The following is a 20,560-nucleotide window of genomic DNA, read 5'->3' as shown; positions in this document are numbered from 1 at the left end:
GCACTCTGCCTGTGTTGCCAACACCTGAACAAATGGGATGAGACGTCCCCTTCCCAGAGAGCGCTGCAACAATGCCAGGTGTTGCTCAACCAGAGTGACAGAGCAGAAGATGAACTAATTAGGCTGGGGATGGCTGAATACTGTTTTGACCCTGAGGTCAGAGAGAGTGGAAAGAGGCAGACCCGTCTTTACATGGTCAATTTATGGACAGCATGGCATTTGCTTGAGATTTCTCTTGGCAGTACATGCTCCAAAGGAATTATAATCAAGATGCCTCCTAAAGCTATAATCTAAGACTATTAACAAGCTCTGCTGTTTGTAGTATTTCTCTAGAAGGAAAAACGCAAAGACCCAAAAGGAAGTGGGAAACACATGTGGAAATGGAAAAGATGGCTCAAAGCTGGTAGAGACTTGGGATTCCGCTTCCCAGTGGTCAAACATCAGTGAACAAAAACTACTAGGAGGGAGTTCTTCTTTATATCCCAGTTAAATCTCTCCTGTTACAACTAATTCACCTACTCTTTGCATGCTTAGTCCTTTTGCATAGGAGAGAAGCAAAGTTATCTGTGAGAAAAGCTGTAGAATAAATACTTCATCCCTGACAGGCTCTGCACTCAGGTTTCCCTTGGTCTCCTAGAGCCTCCAGCTTCCCCTCCTACATCTACTTTTATAGATTCCCCAACATGTGTCTGTCCCCTTCCTCAACAAATTAGTTTTGCTTTCAAATCAAATAAGGTCACCTGGGGGAGAGAGGGGAAAAAAATGCTGCTTAGTGTGAATGGCAAGAATTTCTTTTAATTCTCAAAGTGGCTGCTGGTAACTTGTCCAGAAATCATGACTTAATCTAAAGGAATGAAGAACCAATGGTGGCATATTAGGCATCGGCCATTGTGCTTTCTAGAAAAGATTTTCAGTATGGTTTTCATAAAATTTTGAATGGTACCAGGGAACCAGGTACTTGCTTCATCCCCGTAAGAGGCCTTCTCTGTGGAGGATTGATGATCACCGTGAAGTTAAATAATGCATGTGTGAAGCACTTATCACAGTTTCTGCCACATGGTTAGTGGTTAACGAAAGGCAGCCGTCAGCGTTATGACCTATTAAATTGCTCTTTACATACTTTGGTTACTGCTGATATAGGTAGGGGGGTCTCAAGCAACTGAGCCTGCAACTTGAGTCACGTCCTTATAGAGCAAGAGATTCAGGATAGGTGTCACGTGTGGGAGGGCCATGTGCCCCTCATCCACTCCAGGGTACCCTGTCCTCACAGGACAGCTGGGTGTATGTTTGGGCCTTGCTGGGCTTTTTGTAACCACCATGTGATCCAAATCACTTTTTATTAGTATGACCCTGGTAACTTAGGCTTTGACAGTCTGAGCTAAGATACTGTGTGAATGCCATCCAGGACAGAAATTAACAGAGCCTCAGAAACTCACACTGGACACACATCATAGATGCCTCGAACCAGACACTTTTATAGAGATCTATGTGGATTTGAGGCAAGTCAGGGCCCAATTCTGACATAATTATCAGGGAGATGAGGCTTTTACTGGATCGCTTTGGGGGAAGTGAAGCCCTCCTTGCAGTGCCCTGAGGTCACTCCAGAGCACCATTTGGAAGACGGGGTTGGGACAGCTAATATTTTAAAGAATTTAGAGGGAGGGATTATAATAACAGGATCTTAATAATTATCCTATTAGTATTATATTCTTTTTTGCAATGTAATATAATAGAAAAAGACAAGAAGAATAAATAGGAAAATATCATGAACGGCACCTTTTTGGAGGAAGCTAAGGTATTTAGGAAGACAGGTGCGCACTACTGAGAAGGTAGCGTTGATCAGACTGATATTCCTGAGTTGGAAGGAGAAATGTACCAGGGTTAGTAAGAAGAAAAGAATGAGTGAAGCCTGTGGATTCAGAGTAATGTGTACAGATTACAAAAGACCTTGTGGAGAAACAAAGTAAGGAGAGGGATCTGCAGAACGTTTGAGCTGTGCAACCACAAACTAAGGTAAGCCGAGGACACTGTGAAGGTTAATGGAATAGATGTGCTTCTGCCAAAAGGGTAGGACACGGGTGACAAGTGGGGCCCCTCCGCGTTAGCAACGTGACCGTGAGAAAATCGCCTACATGGAAATGAAGTAAACATCTAATGCCAGAGATGGGAATTCTAGGATTTAAGAGCCATTTATCGGCAGATAGAAAAAAATGACGTTGAGGGAAATAATATGAGTTCTGTAAACAGAGTTAAATGGATGTGTGATCATAGGGTTCCTGGGTACATCTCACAGCCTTTTTTTTTTTTTTTTTTTTTTTACCACTTTCATAGAAGTCAGGGAAGGTATTAAGAATACTATGCAGTTGCGTATCCATTTTGCTTCCCAGTTATACTTAACAGCATTGCTGCCTGAAGGAACCCTGGGATGAGGAAGTGATAGACACGTACTCTCTGGGTTGCAGTGAAAGACGAATGGGAAGTACGGACGCTGATGCTTAGATGTCCCTGCTTTTATTATCAGGAGGATGGTTTGGCTCCCTCAGAAAGGAAAGTGAGAACAGAAGAGGAAGGCCTCAGGGAATAGTATCTAAATGGGAAATGAAGTGCTTCTTTTTATTAACAGCTGAGTACATGCCTAATATTAACTCCAATTCCCCTTCCCAAAGAGGATTCTCTGATAAAACTGAGTTTGGGAACACGGTTGAACCAAGAGGTAAAGTGGGGTATGTATTCCTTCCCCCCTTGACATTGGATGGCTGGGTTGATGGAGCACAGTCTGAGTTCATTCCTAGGGGCCGAGCCCTGGGTACACATCACAGAAAGTGGGAAGAGGAAGTGAAAAGAGGGCCCGCTGGGCAGGGACCAGAAATGACAAGAGGCAAGCCGAAGTCTGGCACTAGCCCACTAGAAATAACAGATCCAGTGAGTGATAAAAGGCTCTGCAATTAGACTTCTAACTTTTCCTTTTGTTGGGAGGAGCTACAGGGAGGAGTATATGGGAAAGAACATCCAATAACACTTTTTCCCCAGATGTCAGCTGACCTAGAAATAGACAGTGATGGACAGGAAAGTTATCCCCACCTCAACACTCCCCAGTTCCTCAGATCACAGTTCAAGTCCTTTATCACAGTTTTTAAGACACTCCACACTTTGTGTCTAGTCTTATCTCCCAAGACTCATGACACACACTTCTGTTCAGCCTAATTAAACAGCTGGACATTCCTTGAGCACATTCTCCATGTCTATGAGTCCATGACCATGTTCCCTCAGCCTGAAATGCCCTCCCTGACACTCACTGGTTGGAGAAATCTTATCTGTCTCTGAGGGCCCAATTCAAAAGGCAGCTCCACCATGCAGATTTCTTGATTACCTGGGTAGAAGCATCTCACTCCTCCTTTGAATTCCTGTCACTCTGTGTACCTCTCTCACATGGTTGATCAAATGCTGCCTTGTATTACAATTTGAGGATAGATGCTAGCTTTCATTCTTCTTTCTATTTCCTCATTGGTGCCTAGGATGGTGCCTAAGACAATGAGTGGAAGAGTAAATGTCCAGCAAATATTTGCCAACATGAACTGAGTTCAAGGGTACTTGATGGAAAATAAGGAGAGGCTACAGAGAAGCGGAAATGACCAGCATTTCTCTTGTGCTGCTGTGCAGTAAATATCATTTCATACCCAGTTATAGTGGAGGAGATCCTGGAGGTGACTGAACTAAGGCAGGAAGTAGAAGGATGCAAGACATATGAGATACAATTTTTTTTTTCCAAATGCAGAATCTGTTGTTCTTGAAATGGACAAAAAGCATGCTCTGCTGCAGCTCTGTGTCATTTCACAGCATGGCCCATCTGTATAATTGCTCTGTGAATATCTGATATTTGGTCTGATGTGTGTCAAAGACCAAATGATCAAACTGATAAGAATTAGTGAGAATAGCTTCAAACTGGAAAGGGGATATAGAACAAAAATGAAACATCAATAGAGCAACTGGGGTAGTAGCTGGCAGGTGAAGATCATTCTGGAGTGTACTGGGAGTCAGATCTGCTAAATAACAGACTTGGCAGTGAGGACTTTCACTGGCCCGAGAAGGGGTTCGTACTAGAAACCAGGAAGTCTAAGCTCTTTTCACAGCTCTAATCTCCTCTAGCAATTAACTTTGATTGGCCTCAAGTTTTCCATCTATGAAACAGATAGATGGAAATGATATGCCACAAAGCATCTATCTCCCAGACAATATGGAACACACCCTCACTTTTAATTCTATTAGAACAACAGCTCAACCAGGACAAGTACAATTTGTATCAATCCATTACAAAATTATTTCATAAGTAGCTCTTGTGTGCCACGCTGTGCAACATATTCTGGGAATGGAAAAATGAACAAGACAGATGACTTTTGAGACCAAATAGCATTTGATAGGATTCTAGTCAAGTCCACTTTAGGTGTGTGACATTGGGTACTCTGCTCACCATCACTAAACCTGTTTCTTCATATGTAGAAATGAACTGATGATAAAATTCAACTTAAAGGACTGTTGTAAGGATGTGCAAAGCTCTCAGCAGAATGTCTGGCACATAGGAGGTCACTAACAAATGGGAGCAGCGATGATGATAATTGTGTGACTACGTATGAGTGACAGAGAAACAGGTATTTGGAGGGAGGCATATAGGTCAATCTGAATCAGTCACATGATAGCTTTAAAAACTCAGATAAACCATGGTACATTCAGACAATGTAATATTCATCAGGGCTGAAAAGTGACTTCACCAAGATGGTAACATAGGTCACCCCTGATTTCATTCCCTCGCACAGAAGAAAAACTGAAAACTATTCACTGACAACACACCACTGAGAGAATCCTAGAACATGGGGATGAGGTTGAAGCACACCCTGCACCACAGAGACCAAGACAGACTGCACAGAAAGGGAAGAAGTGGCTACATGCTGACCACACTGCCCCTACCCGCCCCCAGGCCAGGGCAGCACCATGTGGAGAGGTCTCCCCTGAGTCTACCATTCCTCCAGTGGGAAGAGAGAATCTGGGAGGGACATTCACCCAGCCTCCCCAGTGTTGTGGGTTGCTTGGTGGGAGCCACTACTCTCTGGTCTTGCCCCATGGGGACTGCAGGGCTCAACCACTGGGAATCTGACTATGAGGGAGAAGAGGGGAGGGGCTTGCAATAACCAGCACTCAAGTCTTGGCCGACCAAGTTCCTTCCTGTAAAGTCCCAAAACAGCAGCTTTGCTCATCTGAAGAATCAAGTCAGGGGTACACTTTGACCAGGGAACTCAGTGGGGTGCAGGCTTGCCTGATTTAGGTCCTCAAACAAGGAATTTTGCTGGCCCTAGAGACTGGTTTTCCCACATCCAGGCAAGAGAGCTGAGTCACAGCCCCACCTGATGCTGCGGGCATGACTCCTGGCCCCAAAAGACCAGAAGGGCTGGAGAGACCTGTGTAACTTAGCAACACTTCAGCTGAAAGGTGACTGGGCAGAGCTGATGTCCCCAGAGCAAAGCCAGTATCAGGTGTAGAGGGTTCCCCTTCCACACCCGGGCAGGAGAATTAATCCATAGCCTCACCTGAGGTAGAGGGTAGCTCCTGGTGCCCCCTGACTGGAAAGCCAGTTCAGAAAAATTGTGAGTTTCCTGGAGTGGACCCTCCTTGTCCCATCCAGGCAGGGAAATGAGTCATGGTCTCATCTGCTGTGGGGCCTGGCTTCTGGCCCCATCTGACCAGAAGTGCCACAGAGAACACCTGGAAGTTGGTAACCCAGCAATGCTCAAGCCAAGAGATGGGCAGGCAGAGCTGATAGTCTGCAAAGCCAAGCCAGTGGCCCTATTCAGCCAGGGAACTTGGGGCATGGGTCAGCTTGAGTTAAGACCACAAACAAAAAGCCCTTAGAGCTGCTTCTACTGCTATGCCTAGGCAGGGAAACTAATTCACAGCCCCACTTATTGCTGAAAACAGCTTTCCGACTGCCCAATCAGGGAACTTAACCAGAGCACATAGGAGGTTGCATGGCCCATCCAACAGTCCCGCTTACAGTGGCACTTGTACAGAGAGCACTGTATCTAGTTTCCCCATCTGCAGAGCAAAAACCAGTGGCCTCACCTGTCAGGAAATTCAGTGCACACACTTGCCTGATTCCAGTCTCCAAACAACAAACTGTACAGGCCCTGTGTCTTGTCCTCTTGCCCTGCCAGGGAAGGGAATTAATTCATAGCCCCACCTACCAGTGAGTATAGTACCTAGTCATGACCATCTAAGTAAGCATTACCAGAGAAATCAGGCAACTGCAGAGCCCATCCTACAGCCTCACTTGGGCAGGGAACCAAGGTAGAGTTTTATCCAGCTGTCCTCAGCCAGTGGCACACCCCTCATACCAAACTCAGAGCTCAAATAGTTGCCTTAACCAAAATTACATCCTAATAGCAGGCCCCATCTGCCCAAGGAAATTGCTAGCAGACACACCCAGAACCCAATCCGAGCTGACTGGTCAAAAACTGTCTCTGTCAAAGTGAACCTGTAAAGTCTGGAAGAGGAGCATACATAGATACCAATGTAAGGAATCAAGGATCATAAAAAATTAGATACATATGATGCTACCAAAGGAAACGAATAAGGCTCCAGTAAATGACCTTCAAAAAATGGAGATCTATGAACTATCGGACAAGAAATTCAGAATAATCCTCTTAAAGAAGTTTAGTTAACTACAAGAACACATGGACAAGTAAAAATTAAAAAAACAATGAATAAACAAAATGAGAAGTTCAACAAAGAAAGAGAAACCATAATAAAACAAAAACAAATATCCAAGAGTTGAAAAATAGAATAACTGAACTTAAGAATTCAATGGAGGAGGAGGAGCTTCAAGATGGCGGAAGAGTAAGACGCGGAGATCACCTTCCTCCCCACAGATACATCAGAAATACATCTACACGTGGAACAACTCCTACAGAACACATACTGAACACTAGCAGAAGACCTCAGACCTCCCAAAAGGCAAGAAAGTCCCCACGTACCTGGGTAGGGCAAAAGAAACAAGAAAAAACAGAGACAAAAGAATAGGGACGGGACCTGCACCAGTGGGAGGGAGCCGTGAAGGAGGAAAGGTTTCCACACACTAGGAAGCCCCTTCATGGGCGGAGACTTCGGGTGGTGGAAGGGGGACGTTTTGGAGCCACGGAGGAGAGCACAGTAACAGGGGTGCGGGGGGCAAAGCGGAGAGATTCCCGCACAGAGGATTGGTGCCGACCAGCACTCACCAGACCGAGAGGCTGCTCCCCCGCCGGGGTGGGAGGGGCTGGGAGCTGAGGTTCGGGCTTCGGTCTGAGCGCAGGGAGAGGACTGGGGTTGGCGGCGTGAACACAGCCTGAAGGGGGTTAGTGCACCACGGCTGGCCGGGAGGGAGTCCGGGGAAAGTCTGGACCTACTGAAGAGACAAGAGACTTTTTCTTCCCCCTTTTTTTCCTGGTGCACAAGGAGAGGGGATTAAGAGCTCTGCTTAAAGGAGCTCCAGAGACGGGTGTGAGCCGCGGCTAACAGCGCGGACCCCAGAGACGGGCATGAGACGCTAAGGCTGCTGCTGCCGCCACCAAGAAGCCTGTGTGCGAGCACAGGTCACTATCTACACCTCCCTTCTGGGGAGCCTGTGCAGCCCGCCACTGCCAGGGTCCCAGGATCCAGGGACAGCTTCCCCGGGAGAATGCATGGCGCGTCTCAGGCTGGTGCAATGTCACGCCGGCCTCTGCCGCCACAGGCTCACCCCACATCCGTACCCCTCCCTCCCCCCAGCCTGAGTGAGCCAGAGCCCCCGAATCAGCGGCTCCTTTAACCCCGTCCTGTCTGAGTAAAGAACAGACGCCCTCCAGCGACCTGCATGCAGATGTGGGGCCAAATCCAAAGCTGAACCCCGGGAGCTGTGCGAACAAAGAAGAGAAAGGGAAATTTCTCCCAGCAGCCTCAGGAGCAGCGGATTAAATCCCCACAATAAACCTGATGTACCCTGCATCTGTGGAATACCTGAACAGACAACGAATCATCCCAAATTGAGGAGGTGGATTTTGGGATCAAAGATATATTATTTTTTCCCCCTTTTCTCTTTTTGTGAGTGTGTATGTGTATGCTTCTGTGTGTGATTTTGTCTGTATAGCTTTGCTTTTACCATTTGTCCTAGGGTTCTGTCTGTCCAGTTATGTTTATTTTTATTTTTTAGTATTGTTTTTAGTGCTTGTTATCATTGGTGGATTAGTTTTTTGGTATGGTTGCTCTCTTCTCTTTTTTAATTACTTAAAAATTTTTTTAATAATTATTTTAATAAATTTATTTTATTTTATCTTTTTCTTTCTTTCTTTTTTTCTCCCTTTTATTCTGAGCCATGTGGTTGACAGGCTCTTGGTGCTCCAGAAGGGCGTCAGGGCTGTGCCTCTGTGGTGGGAGAGCCAACTTCAGGACACTGGTCCACAAGAGACCTCCCAGATCCACAAAATATCAAATGGCAAAAATCTCCCAGAGATCTCCATCTCAACGCCAAAACCCAGCTCCACTCAACGAGCAGCAACCTACAGTGCTGGACACCCTATGCCACACAACTAGCAAGACAGGAACACAACCTCACCCATTAGCAGAGAGGCTGCCTAAAATCATAATAAGGTGACAGACACCCCAAAATACACAACCAGACGTGGACCTGCCCACCAGAAAGACAAGATCCAGCCTCATCCACCAGAACACAGGCACTAGTCCCCTCCACCAGGAAGCCTACACAACCCACAGAACCAACCTTAGCCACTGGGGGCAAACACCAAAGACAACGGGAACTATGAACCTACAGCCTGCGAAAAGGAGAACTCAAACACAGTAAGTTAAGCAAAATGAGAGGACAGAGAAACACACAGCACATGAAGGAGCAAGGCAAAAACCCACCAGACCTAACAAATGAAGAGGAAATAGGCAGTCTACATGAAAAAGAATTCAGAATAATGATAAAAAAGATGATCCAAAATCTTGGAAATGGAAAGGAGAAAATACAAGAAACATTTAACAAGGACTTAGAAGAACTAAAGAGCAATAAAACACTGATGAACAACAAAATAAATGAAATTAAAAATTCTCTAGAAGGGATCAATAGCAGAATAACTGAGGCAGAAGAACGGATAAGTGACCGGGAAGATAAAATAGTGCAAATAACTACTGCAGAGCAAAATAAAGAAAAAAGAATGAAAAGAATTGAGGACAGTCTCAGAGACCTCTGGGACAATATTAAATGCACCAACATTCAAATTATAGGGGTCCCAGAAGAAGAAGAGAGAAATAAAGGGACTGAGAATATATTTGAAGAGATTATAGTTGAAAACTTCCCTAATATGGGAAAGGAAAGAGTTAATCAAGTCCAGGAAGCACAGAGAGTCCCATACAGGATAAATCCAAGGAGAAACACACCAAGACACATATTAATCAAACTATCAAAAATTAAATATAAAGAAAAAATATTAAAAGCAGCTAGGGAAAAACAACAAATAACACACAAGGGAATCCCCATAAGGTTAACAGCTGATCTTTCAGCAGAAACTCTGCAAGCCAGAAGGGAGTGGCAGGACATATATAAAGTGATGAAGGAGAAAAAACTACAACCAAGATTACTCTACCCAGCAAGGATCTTATTCAGATTTGATGGAGAAATTAAAACCTTTACAGACAAGCAAAAGCTAAGAGAATTCAGCACCACCAAGCCAGCTTTACAACAATGCAAAAGGAACTTCTCAAGGCAGGAAACACAAGAGAAGGAAAAGACCTACAATAATAAACCCAAAACAATTAAGAAAACGGTAAAAGGAACATGCATATCGATAATTACCTTAAATGTAAATGGAGTAAATGCTCCAACCAAAAGACATAGACTGGCTGAATGGTTACAAAAACAAGACCCGTATATATGCTGTCTACAAGAGACCCACTTCAGACCTAGGGACACATACAGACTGAAAGTGAGGGGATGGAAAAAGATATTCCATGCAAATGGAAATCAAAAGAAAGCTGGAGTAGCAATTCTCATATCAGACAAAATAGACTTTAAAATAAAGACTATTACAAGAGACAAAGAAGGACACTACATAATGATCAAGGGATCAATCCAAGAGAAGTATAACAATTGTAAATATTTATGCACGCAACATAGGAGCACCTCAACACATAAGGCAAATGCTAACAGCCATAAAAGGAGAAATTGACAGTAACACAATCATAGTAGGGGACTTTAACACCCCACTTTCACCCATGGATAGATCATCCAAAATGAAAATAAATAAGGAAACACAAGCTTTAAATGATACTTTAAACAAGATGGACTTAATTGATATTTATAGGACATTCCATCCAAAAACAACAGAATACACATTTTTCTCAAGTGCTCATGGAACATTCTCCAGGACAAATCATATCTTGGGTCACAAATCAAGCCTTGGTAAATTTAAGAAAATTGAAATTGTATCAAGTATCTTTTCTGACCACAATGCTATGAGACTAGATATCAATTACAGGAAAAGATCTGTAAAAAATACAAACACATGGAGGCTAAACAATACACTACTTAATAGCGAAGTGATCACTGAAGAAATCAAAGAGAAAATCAAAAAATACCTAGAAACAAATGACAATGGAGACACGACGGCCCAATACCTATGGGATGCAGCAAAAGCAGTTCTAAGAGGGAAGTTTATAGCAATACAATCCTACCTTAAGAAACAGGAAACATCTCAAGTAAACAACCTAACTTTGCACCTAAAGCAATTAGAGAGAGAAGAACCAAAAAACCCCAAAGTTAGCAGAAGGAAAGAAATCATAAAGATCAGATCAGAAATAAATGAAAAAGAAATGATGGAAACGATAGCAAAGATCAATAAAACTAAAAGCTGGTTCTTTGAGAAGATAAACAAAATTGATAAACCATTAGCCAGACTCATCAAGAAAAAAAGGGAGAAGACTCAAATCAATAGAATTAGAAATGAAAAAGGAGAAGTAACAACTGACACTGCAGAAATACAAAAGATCTTGATAGATTACTACAAGCAACTCTATGACAATAAAATGGAAAACCTGGAAGAAACGGACAAATTCTTAGTAATGCACAACCTGCCAAGACTGAATCAGGAAGAAATAGAAAATATAAACAGACCAATCACAAGCACTGAAATTGAAACTGTGATTAAAAATCTTCCAACAAACAAAAGCCCAGGACCAGATGGCTTCACAGGCGAATTCTATCAAACATTTAGAGAAGAGCTAACACCTATCCTTCTCAAACTCTTCCAAAATATAGCAGAGGGAGGAACACTCCCAAACTCATTCTACGAGGCCACCATCACTCTGATACCAAAACCAGACAAGGATGTCACAAAGAAAGAAAACTACAGGCCAATATCACTGATGAACATAGATGCAAAATTCCTCAGCAAAATACTAGCAAACAGAATCCAACAGCACATTAAGAGGATCATACACCATGATCAGGTGGGGTTTTATTCCAGGAATGCAAGGATTCTGCAATATTCCCAAATCAATCAATGTGATACACCATATTAACAAACTGAAGGAGAAAAACCATATGGTCATCTCAATAGATGCAGAGAAACTTTTGACAAAATTCAACATCCATTTATGATAAAAACCCTCCAGAAAGTAGGCATAGAGGGAAACTTCCTCAACATAATAAAGGCCATATATGACAAACCCACAGCCAACGTCATCCTCAATGGTGAAAAACTGAAAGCATTTCCACTAAGATCAGAAACAAGACAAGGTTGCCCACTCTCACCACTCTTATTCAACATAGTTTTGGAAGTTTTAGCCACAGCAATCAGAGAAGAAAAGGAAATAAAAGGAATCCAAATCGGAAAAGAAGAAGTAAAGCTGTCACTGTTTGCAGATGACATGATACTATACATAGAGAATCCTAAAGATGCTACCAGAAAACTACTGGCGCTAATCAATGAATTTAGTAAAGTAGCAGGATACAAAATTAATGCACAGAAATCTCTGGCATTCCTATACACTAATGTTGAAAAATCTGAAAGTGAAATCAAGAAAACACTCCCATTTACCATTGCAACAAAAAGAATAAAATATCTAGGAATAAACCTACCTAAGGAGACAAAAGACTTGTATGCAGAAAGTTATAAGACACTGATGAAAGAAATGAAAGATGATACAAATAGATGGAGAGATATACCATGTTCTTGGATAGGAAGAATCAACGTTGTGAAAATGACTCTACTACCCAAAGCAATCTACAGATTCAATGCAATCCCTATCAAACTACCACTGGCATTTTTCACAGAACTAGAACAAAAAATTTCACAATTTGTATGGAAACACAAAAGACCCCGAATAGCCAAAGTAATCTTGAGAATGAAAAACGGAGCTGGAGGAATCCGGCTCCCTGACTTCAGACTATACTACAAAGCTACAGTAATGAAGACAGTATGGTACTGGCACAAAAACAGAAATATAGATCAATGGAACAGGATAGAAAGCCCAGATATAAACCCATGCACATATGGTCACCTTATCTTCGATAAAGGAGGCAGGAATGTACAGTGGAGAAAGGACAGCCTCTTCAATAATTGGTGCTGGGAAAACTGGACAGGTACATGTAAAAGTATGAGATTAGAACACTCCCTAACACCATACACAAAAATAAGCTCAAAATGGATTAAAGACCTAAATGTAAGGCCAGACACTATAAAACTCTTAGAGGAAAACTTAGGCAGAACACTCTATGACATAACTCACAGCAAGATCCTTTTTGACCCACCTCCTAGAGAAATGGAAATAAAAATAAAAATAAACAAATGGTACCTAATGAAACTTCAAAGCTTTTGCACAGCAAAGGAAACCATAAACAAGACCAAAAGACAACCCTCAGAATGGGAGAAAATATTTGCAAATGAAGCAACCAACAAAGGATTAATCTCCAAAATTTACAAGCAGCTCATGCAGCTCAATAACAAAGCAACAAACAACCCAATCCAAAAATGGGCAGAAGACCTAAATAGACATTTCTCCAAAGAAGATATACTGAGTGCCAACAAACACATGCAAGAATGGTCAACATCATTAATCATTAGAGAAATGCAAATCAAAACTACAATGAGATATCATCTCACACCAGTCTGAATGGCCATCATCAAAAAATCTAGAAACAATAAATGCTGGAGAGGGTGTGGAGAAAAGGGAACACTCTTGCACTGCTGGTGGGAATGTGAATTGGTACAGCCACTATGGAGAACAGTATGGAGGTTCCTTAAAAAACTACAAAAAGAACTACCATATGACCCAGCAATCCCACTACTGGGCATATACCCTTAGAAAACCATAATTCAAAAAGAGTCATGTACCAAAATGTTCATTGCAGCTCTATTTACGATAGCCAGAAGATGGAAACAACCTAAGTGTCCATCATCGGATGAATGGATAAAGAAGATGTGGAACATATATACAATGGAATAATACTCAGCCATAAAAAGAAACAAAATTGAGTTATTTGTAGTGAGGTTGATGGACCTAGAGTCTGTCATACAGAGTGAAGTAAGTCAGAAAGGGAAAGACAAATACTGTATGCTAACATTTATATATGGAATCCAAGAAAAAAAAAATGTCATGAAGAAGGGGTAAGACATGAATAAAGACATGAAGGGGTAAGACATGAATAAAGACATGAAGAAGGGGTAAGACATGAATAAAGACACAGACCTACTAGAGAATGGACCTGAGGATATGGGGAGGGGGAAGGGTATGCTGTGACAAAGTGAGAGAGTGGCATGGACATATATACACTACCAAACGTAAAATAGATAGCTAGTGGGAAGCAGCCGCATAGCACAGGGAGATCAACTAGGTGCTTTGTGACCACCTAGATGGGTGTGATAGGGAGGGTTGGAGGGAGGGAGACACAAGAGGGAAGAGATATGGGGACATATGTATATGTATAACGGATTCACTTTGTTATAAAGCAGAAACTAACACACCATTGTAAAGCAATTATACTCCAATAAAGATGTAAAATTAAAAAAGAAAGAAATCAAAGCAAACACAAAAATGGAAAGGTATACTGGATTCATGAATTGGAAGAATTAATACTGTTAAAATGTCCATATTACCCAAAGCCACCTATGGATTCGATGTAATACCTATTGAGATTCCAATGGCATACTCTATATAAGTAGAAGAAACAATCCTAAATTATATAGAGAACTATAGAGACCCAGAGCAGCCAAAGCAATCCTGAAAAAGAACAAAGCAGGAGGCATCACTCTTCTTGATTTCAAGCTATGCTCTTTAGGTATAGAAATCAAAAGAGTATGGTCCTGGATAAAAACAGGACCTTATTTATAAAAAATAAATCAATGGAACAGGATTGAGAACCCACAAGTTAACCCAAACATACATCAACTAATATTTGACAAGGAATCCAAGGATTCTCAATGGAAAAAAGACTTTAATAAATAAATGGTCCTCAAAATTGGATATTCATATGTCAAAAAATGAAACACAAAAATTAGCTCAAAATGGATTAAAGACTTAAATATAAGACCTGAAACTGAAGCCATGAAACTTCCAGAAGAAAATATAGGAAAAAAGCTCCTTGACATGGATCTTGTCAATGATTTTATTGGATATGATTTCTAAAGTACAAGCAACAAAAGCATAAAAAATCACATATCTTATAAGAGATTAATAACTAAAATATATCAAGAACTCAAGTAACATCAGCAGAAAACCAAATAATTCAATTAAAATAGGGTAAAAATACCTAAACAACATTTTTCCAAAGAAGATAGGTGAATAGTTCACAGATACATGAAGAGATGCTCACCATCACTAGTAATTAGGGAAATGCCAGTCAAAACCACAATGAGATATCACCTCATGCCTATTAGAATGCCCATCATCAAAAAGACAAGAGAAAAAAATTGCTTGCGAGGATGTGGAGAAAAAGGAACCCTTGTGCACTGTTGTAAACTAGTGCAGCTGCTATGAAAAACAGTATGGAGGATCCTCAAAAGTTAAAAATAAAACTACCATATAATCCAGAAATCCCACTTCTGGGCATATGTCCAAAGGAAAAGAAAGCTAACTCAAAAAGATATTTACATCCCCATCTTCATAGCAGCATTATTTACAACAGCCATTACATGGAAGCAACCTAAGTGTCCACTGATGGATAAATGGATTAAGAAATTGTTTTATACATACAATGAAATATTATTCAGCTACAAAATGAGGAAATCCCATCATTTGCAACAACATGGAAGAAGCTTTAGTGCATTATGCTAAGTGAAATAAATCAGACAAAGACAAATGTCGTATGGTCTCACTTACATGTAGCATCTAATTAAAATTTTAAGAACTCGTAGCAAAAGAAATGAGATTTATGGCTACCAGAGGCAGGGGTTGGAGGAGTGGAAATTGAAGAAAGGTGGTCAAAACGTACAAACTTCCAGTTATAAGGTCCCCCCAGTACTAATAAATAAGTATTAGGGATGTAATGTACAATGTGGTAACTATAGTCATCACCACTGTATGATCTATAGATGAAAGTTATTAAGAGAGTAAATCCTAACAATTCTCATAAAAAAGAGCTATAGCCATGAAAAGACATGTAGGAAACTTAAATGCATATTACTAAGTGAAATAAGCCAATTTGAAAAGGCTACATACTATATGATTCCAACTATATGACTTTCTGGAAAAGTCAAAACTATGGAGACCATAAAAAGATCAGTGGCTGCCAGAGGTGGGGGAGAGACAAGAGCGATACACAGGTGGAGCACAGAGAATCTTTAGGGCAGTAAAAATACTTTATATGATATTATAATGATGACTACATGTCATTATATATTTTTCCAAACCCATAGAATGTGCAACAGCAAAGTATACTCTAAGGTAATCAGTAGACTTTGGGTGATAACGATGTGTCAATGTAGGCTTATCATTAATAACAAATGCGTTATTCTGGGGAGTGATCTTGATGATCAGGGAGGCTCTTCATGTGTGAGGGCAGGAGGGATATGGGAAATCTCTCACCTTCCTATCGATTTTGTTGTGAACCTAAAACTACTCTAAAAAAGATGAAGTCTTTAAAAAAAAATCCCGATGCCCTGAATAGGATCCTTTTCTTGAGTTTGGTGACTTTGACATTCTAAATATTTCTACTCTTGGCTGGCCCTTGCTGCTATGTTCAATGTACCTAAGGGCCAGGATTCAGTGTTTCAATATTGAGTGTTCAGCTTCTGCTGGAACTCTGAATAGACATGACCGTGGTCCATGGTAATATTCCATTACGGACGAGGCTGAGGAAGGGTGAAGGGTTGAGTGGGGGGCAGCCCATGAGAGACACTTTTGTTTTCAGCTTCCAGCTTTCCCAAGGTGCCATTTTCTGTATTTAAGAATAACAGACTGCCAGAAGTGACAAAAATTAAGACTCAGAGAGAGTAAATGACTTGTCCAAGGTCATTCATCAGTGTCAGGAGTGGAACTCAAATGTAAGTTTGTTAACTGTCACTATTCTCAATATTAACTCAATGTTAACTCTCAATATTCTCTCTATTGTGGCAACTTTCACTGAGCTTCTTGCATGGTCAATGATGGGAAAGAAAGGAGAACTTGTTGGTCTTAAATATGTATCTCTCTTGATATGTTTTGTCATCAACAGGTTCAAATAATTGTGCTGCTACTATGTGTAGCATCCAAGATAGTATGGTCCTACTCTGCATTCTAAAGGGCCTGGCCAGTCTCCTTCTGTGTACTCCCAAAGCACCTGTGCTTTTCTTTTCATTGAGCAGCAATGCACTAAGGTAAGATGGGTCCCTCCTCCAGGCCCAAGGAACGACCCATGGTATGTCTGAAGCAATCACCATCATCTCAATGACTGGCTTAGTTTTGGCCAATGAAATATAAAGATAAATCTGTTGGGGACTTGTGGGAAAGAATTTCCTCTCTGACAAGAAAGAAAAAGGCTTCTAATCAAATTCTTTCTTATACCCCAGGCAAGGGAGAGGCAGGGAACCTCTTGTTTACTTCCTGTCTTTTGATATTTTCATGATGATAAGATGCTGTGACAGCCATATTGTGATCATGAGACAAAATCAAGAGAATTGGAGAGAAGCCACTGAATTGTTGAATTTCTCAACTCGGGAACTCTCTAGTTTCATGCTTCTTTTTATGTGAAATAATAAGACCACTAATTGTTTTAAACATTCTACTACCTACAGCGAAAACCATTCAAGCTGATTTTGAAAACTTCCTGGAAGAGATGAGAACCAGGTCTTAAAAGATAGCAAGATTTACATAGGCAGAAAGGAGGTAGGGAGATCTTCTGTTGGAGGATAAGCTAAGGCAAAGGAACGGGAATTAGCTTGGCCCATGTGGCTGGTGGCGAGGGGACTCTCCGGGCTGCCATAGAGAATGTCAACTGGAATAACTGTCTCTTTCTCTGAACTCACAGTATTTACTCTTCGTGTGTGTATATCGATTTGCAAATGTTTATTTGCTTGCAGAATTTTGTCCATAGGAGGAGAAGAGTGGTTGGCTTAGGTACCTGAGATATGAGAGGATAATGTAGTCTTCTTCCAGGTCTTCATCTGCTGGCCAGGCCCCACAGGCTTGTATTGGAGAGCTGCTGCAGGCAGAAGCCAAAGGAACTCTTCTCATAGGGTGTTGTGCGAGACCGGCCAATGGCAGTGCTTTGGTTTCCAGGTAACTAGACTCTACAGAGCTAAGGCCATGTTGACACTGAGGACAGCATCAGCCAGCTATGGGGGCACCAGATGGTGGTGCACTAGGCCTCATCATCATCCCCTGGGGGGGGCATGAGCAGCTGTGCGAGGTGAGTGGCTGCTCCCAAGAGATTTCTCTCTGAGCTGCCACAACACGGGCAGAAGCTGAGGGAGAAAGCCTACATGAACCATGCATGAATTCACTTGAGACAGTCCCTGAGACACAGAAATAACAGCATGAGACTCTGAGGGGAATAAAGCCCTTCACTATGTAGCGGGGGCCTGATTCTATGAAATAGTCATCATAGTCAATGTGGCTCTGCTAGACTCCTCTGGCAAGTGAGGCTAGATCAGGGTTTCTCATGGTCGGCACTACTGATCCTTTGGGCCAGACGATTCTTTGTTGTGAGAGCCATCCTGTGCATTGTGGGATATTTAGCAGCATCCCTGGCTTTTATTCACTAGATGCTATTAGCACTCCTTCTCCTGAGCTGTGACAAGTAAAGACATTTAAAAATCTCAAAATGTGGGCTTCCCTGGTGGCGCAGTGGTTGAGTCCTCCTGCCAATGCAGGGGACACAGGTTCGTGCCCCGGTCCAGGAAGATCCCACATGCCGCATAGCGGCTGGGCCCGTGAGCCATGGCCGCTGAGCCTGCGCGTCCGGAGCCTGTGCTCCACAATGGGAGAGGCCACAACAGCGAGAGGCCCACGTACCGCAAAAAAAAAAAAATCTCAAAATGTGACGAGACATTTTGAGAACCATTGGTCCAGAGAAACATGGGAGGAAGTGTGCCTGTGCATGTGTATGTGTGTGCGTGTGTGTGTGTGTGTGTGTGTGTGTGTGTGTGTATGAGAGAGAGAGAGAGAGAGAGAGAGGGAGAGGGAGAGAGGGAGAGAGGGAGAGAGGGAGGGAGGGAGGGAGACGATGTGCATGAGAGAGAATATAATGTATTTGTTATTTACATTTATGTTTGTTGATCAGATTTTCACCTTTTCACTTTAAAAAAGCTTCAGTAAACATTTCCTTAGTTTAATCTTTGTCAGCATTTTAAATTATTTTCTTGTGATAAATTCCTAGACAGAATTGCTTGGTGAAAAAGTGGCAAGCTTTAAGGCTTTTTATATATATTGACTAAATGGCCTCTAGAAAGATTTTTCCAATTTAAATTTGACATTTCTTTTTAATCTTTACAGAATTTAGGACCTAGTTTTACACATGGTAGCTGTGTAATAAGTACTTGGTAGTTAGTTGATTGAATGTTGGTTGTGAGTTTCCATCCCTCTTTTTCCAACAACCATCTGGGTGTGTTGGTATATGACACTTCACAACAATTTCTGTGTGGGCTGGGTCTGCAGAAGGAACTTATTGTTATATGGATTATTTCCTGTAGACCCATGTCTTTTAAAGTGTGGTTCCGGAACCCATGGGCTCCACCTGTGAACTTGTTAAAAATGCAAATTCTCTGGTCCCACACCTGGACCTACTTTGTGTTTTAAAATCCTTCCAAGTGATCTTCTGAAAGCTAAAATTTAAGAATGACTGTCTACAAACAATAAATGCTGGAGAGGCTGTGGAGAAAAGGGAACCTTCCTATACTGTTGGTGGTAATGTAAATTGGTATAGCCATTATGGAGAATAGTATGGAGGTTCCTTAAAAAACTAAAAATAGAGCTACCATATGATCCAGCACACTGACTCCTGGGCATATATCCAGATAAATCCATAATCTGAAAGGATACATGCACCCCAATGTTCACTGAAGCACTATTTACAATAGCCAAGACATGGAAGCAACCTAAATGCCCGTCGACAGAGGAATGGATAAAGAAGATGAGGTACATATATACAGTGGAATATTACTCAGCCATAAAAAAGAATGAAATAATGCCATTTGCAGCAACATGGATAGACCTAGAGATTATCACAGGAATCAGAGACCATGGGCCTCCAGCAGGCACCTTTGCCAGACAGAAGAGCAGCAATGTCCCTGGGGCTGAACTGCATGGGTGGATGTGAGCAGAGCAGAGGAGAAGGTGGGGGGTTGCACACACTTTCCAAGGCTGAGTCACTCAGTCCTCCACATGGGACAACCCCAGGGCATCCAGATGCCTTCCCAAAGTGTAGAAGGCACAAAGTCAGGAGGTCAATTTGGAAGGGAACTGCTGCAGTTGGCAGAGACTTTGGTGCTTGAACTCACACCTGGTTCCCCTCCTCCTCTGTCAGAAATGAGTTTCTGTACTAACAGCTCCTGACATATGTAATCCCTGGGGCTTGCAGGAGTGTGTGTGTGTGTGTGTGTGTGTGTGTGTGTGTGTGTGTGTGCAGTTCCTTAATTAGACTGCACCATCTCTTATAAGCAGGGGCTGTGCCTGTCACTGCATGCTTAGCTTTACTTATAATGGGGAATTTTAAATGGGACTGACTGCACTCTAAATGCTCATGCACTAAGGTACCCCGTCTTCAGGTTTCCAAGGGAACATTGGGTGGTCCTGCCCACAAGACACGTGTTTCTGAGAAGCTGATTATGTAAGGGATTGAAAAACTTAATGAAAAACAATTAGTCAAAACTCTTCATCGGGGCCAGTTCCAGCTACTGCTTTGTAACTGAGAAGTTTTAAAATGGTGAAATGCATCATTATTCATGTCTGGCATCTTTATCCCAGGTTGATAGCAGACTATCTGGTGACCAGTTCAGAAAGTCAGCAGCTCAAAGAGATGGGGTTAAATTCTAAACAAGCCAGGAAGCTTTACATCCCCTCTGGCTGGGAGGCACCAACTAGTGAA

General features: G+C 42.0%; 1 long non-coding RNA gene across 2 annotated transcripts in view; it reads right to left on the bottom strand.

The window, feature by feature from the left end:
- LOC307174853 overlaps positions 1–20,560 on the bottom strand; it is a 349,322-nt gene that overhangs the window by 45,837 nt on the left and 282,925 nt on the right. The window lies entirely within an intron of this gene.

This window comes from Stenella coeruleoalba (assembly GCF_951394435.1).
Source record: "Stenella coeruleoalba genome assembly, chromosome: 16".
Lineage (NCBI taxonomy): Eukaryota > Metazoa > Chordata > Mammalia > Artiodactyla > Delphinidae > Stenella > Stenella coeruleoalba.
This window is presented reverse-complemented; position numbering and strand designations above follow the sequence as displayed.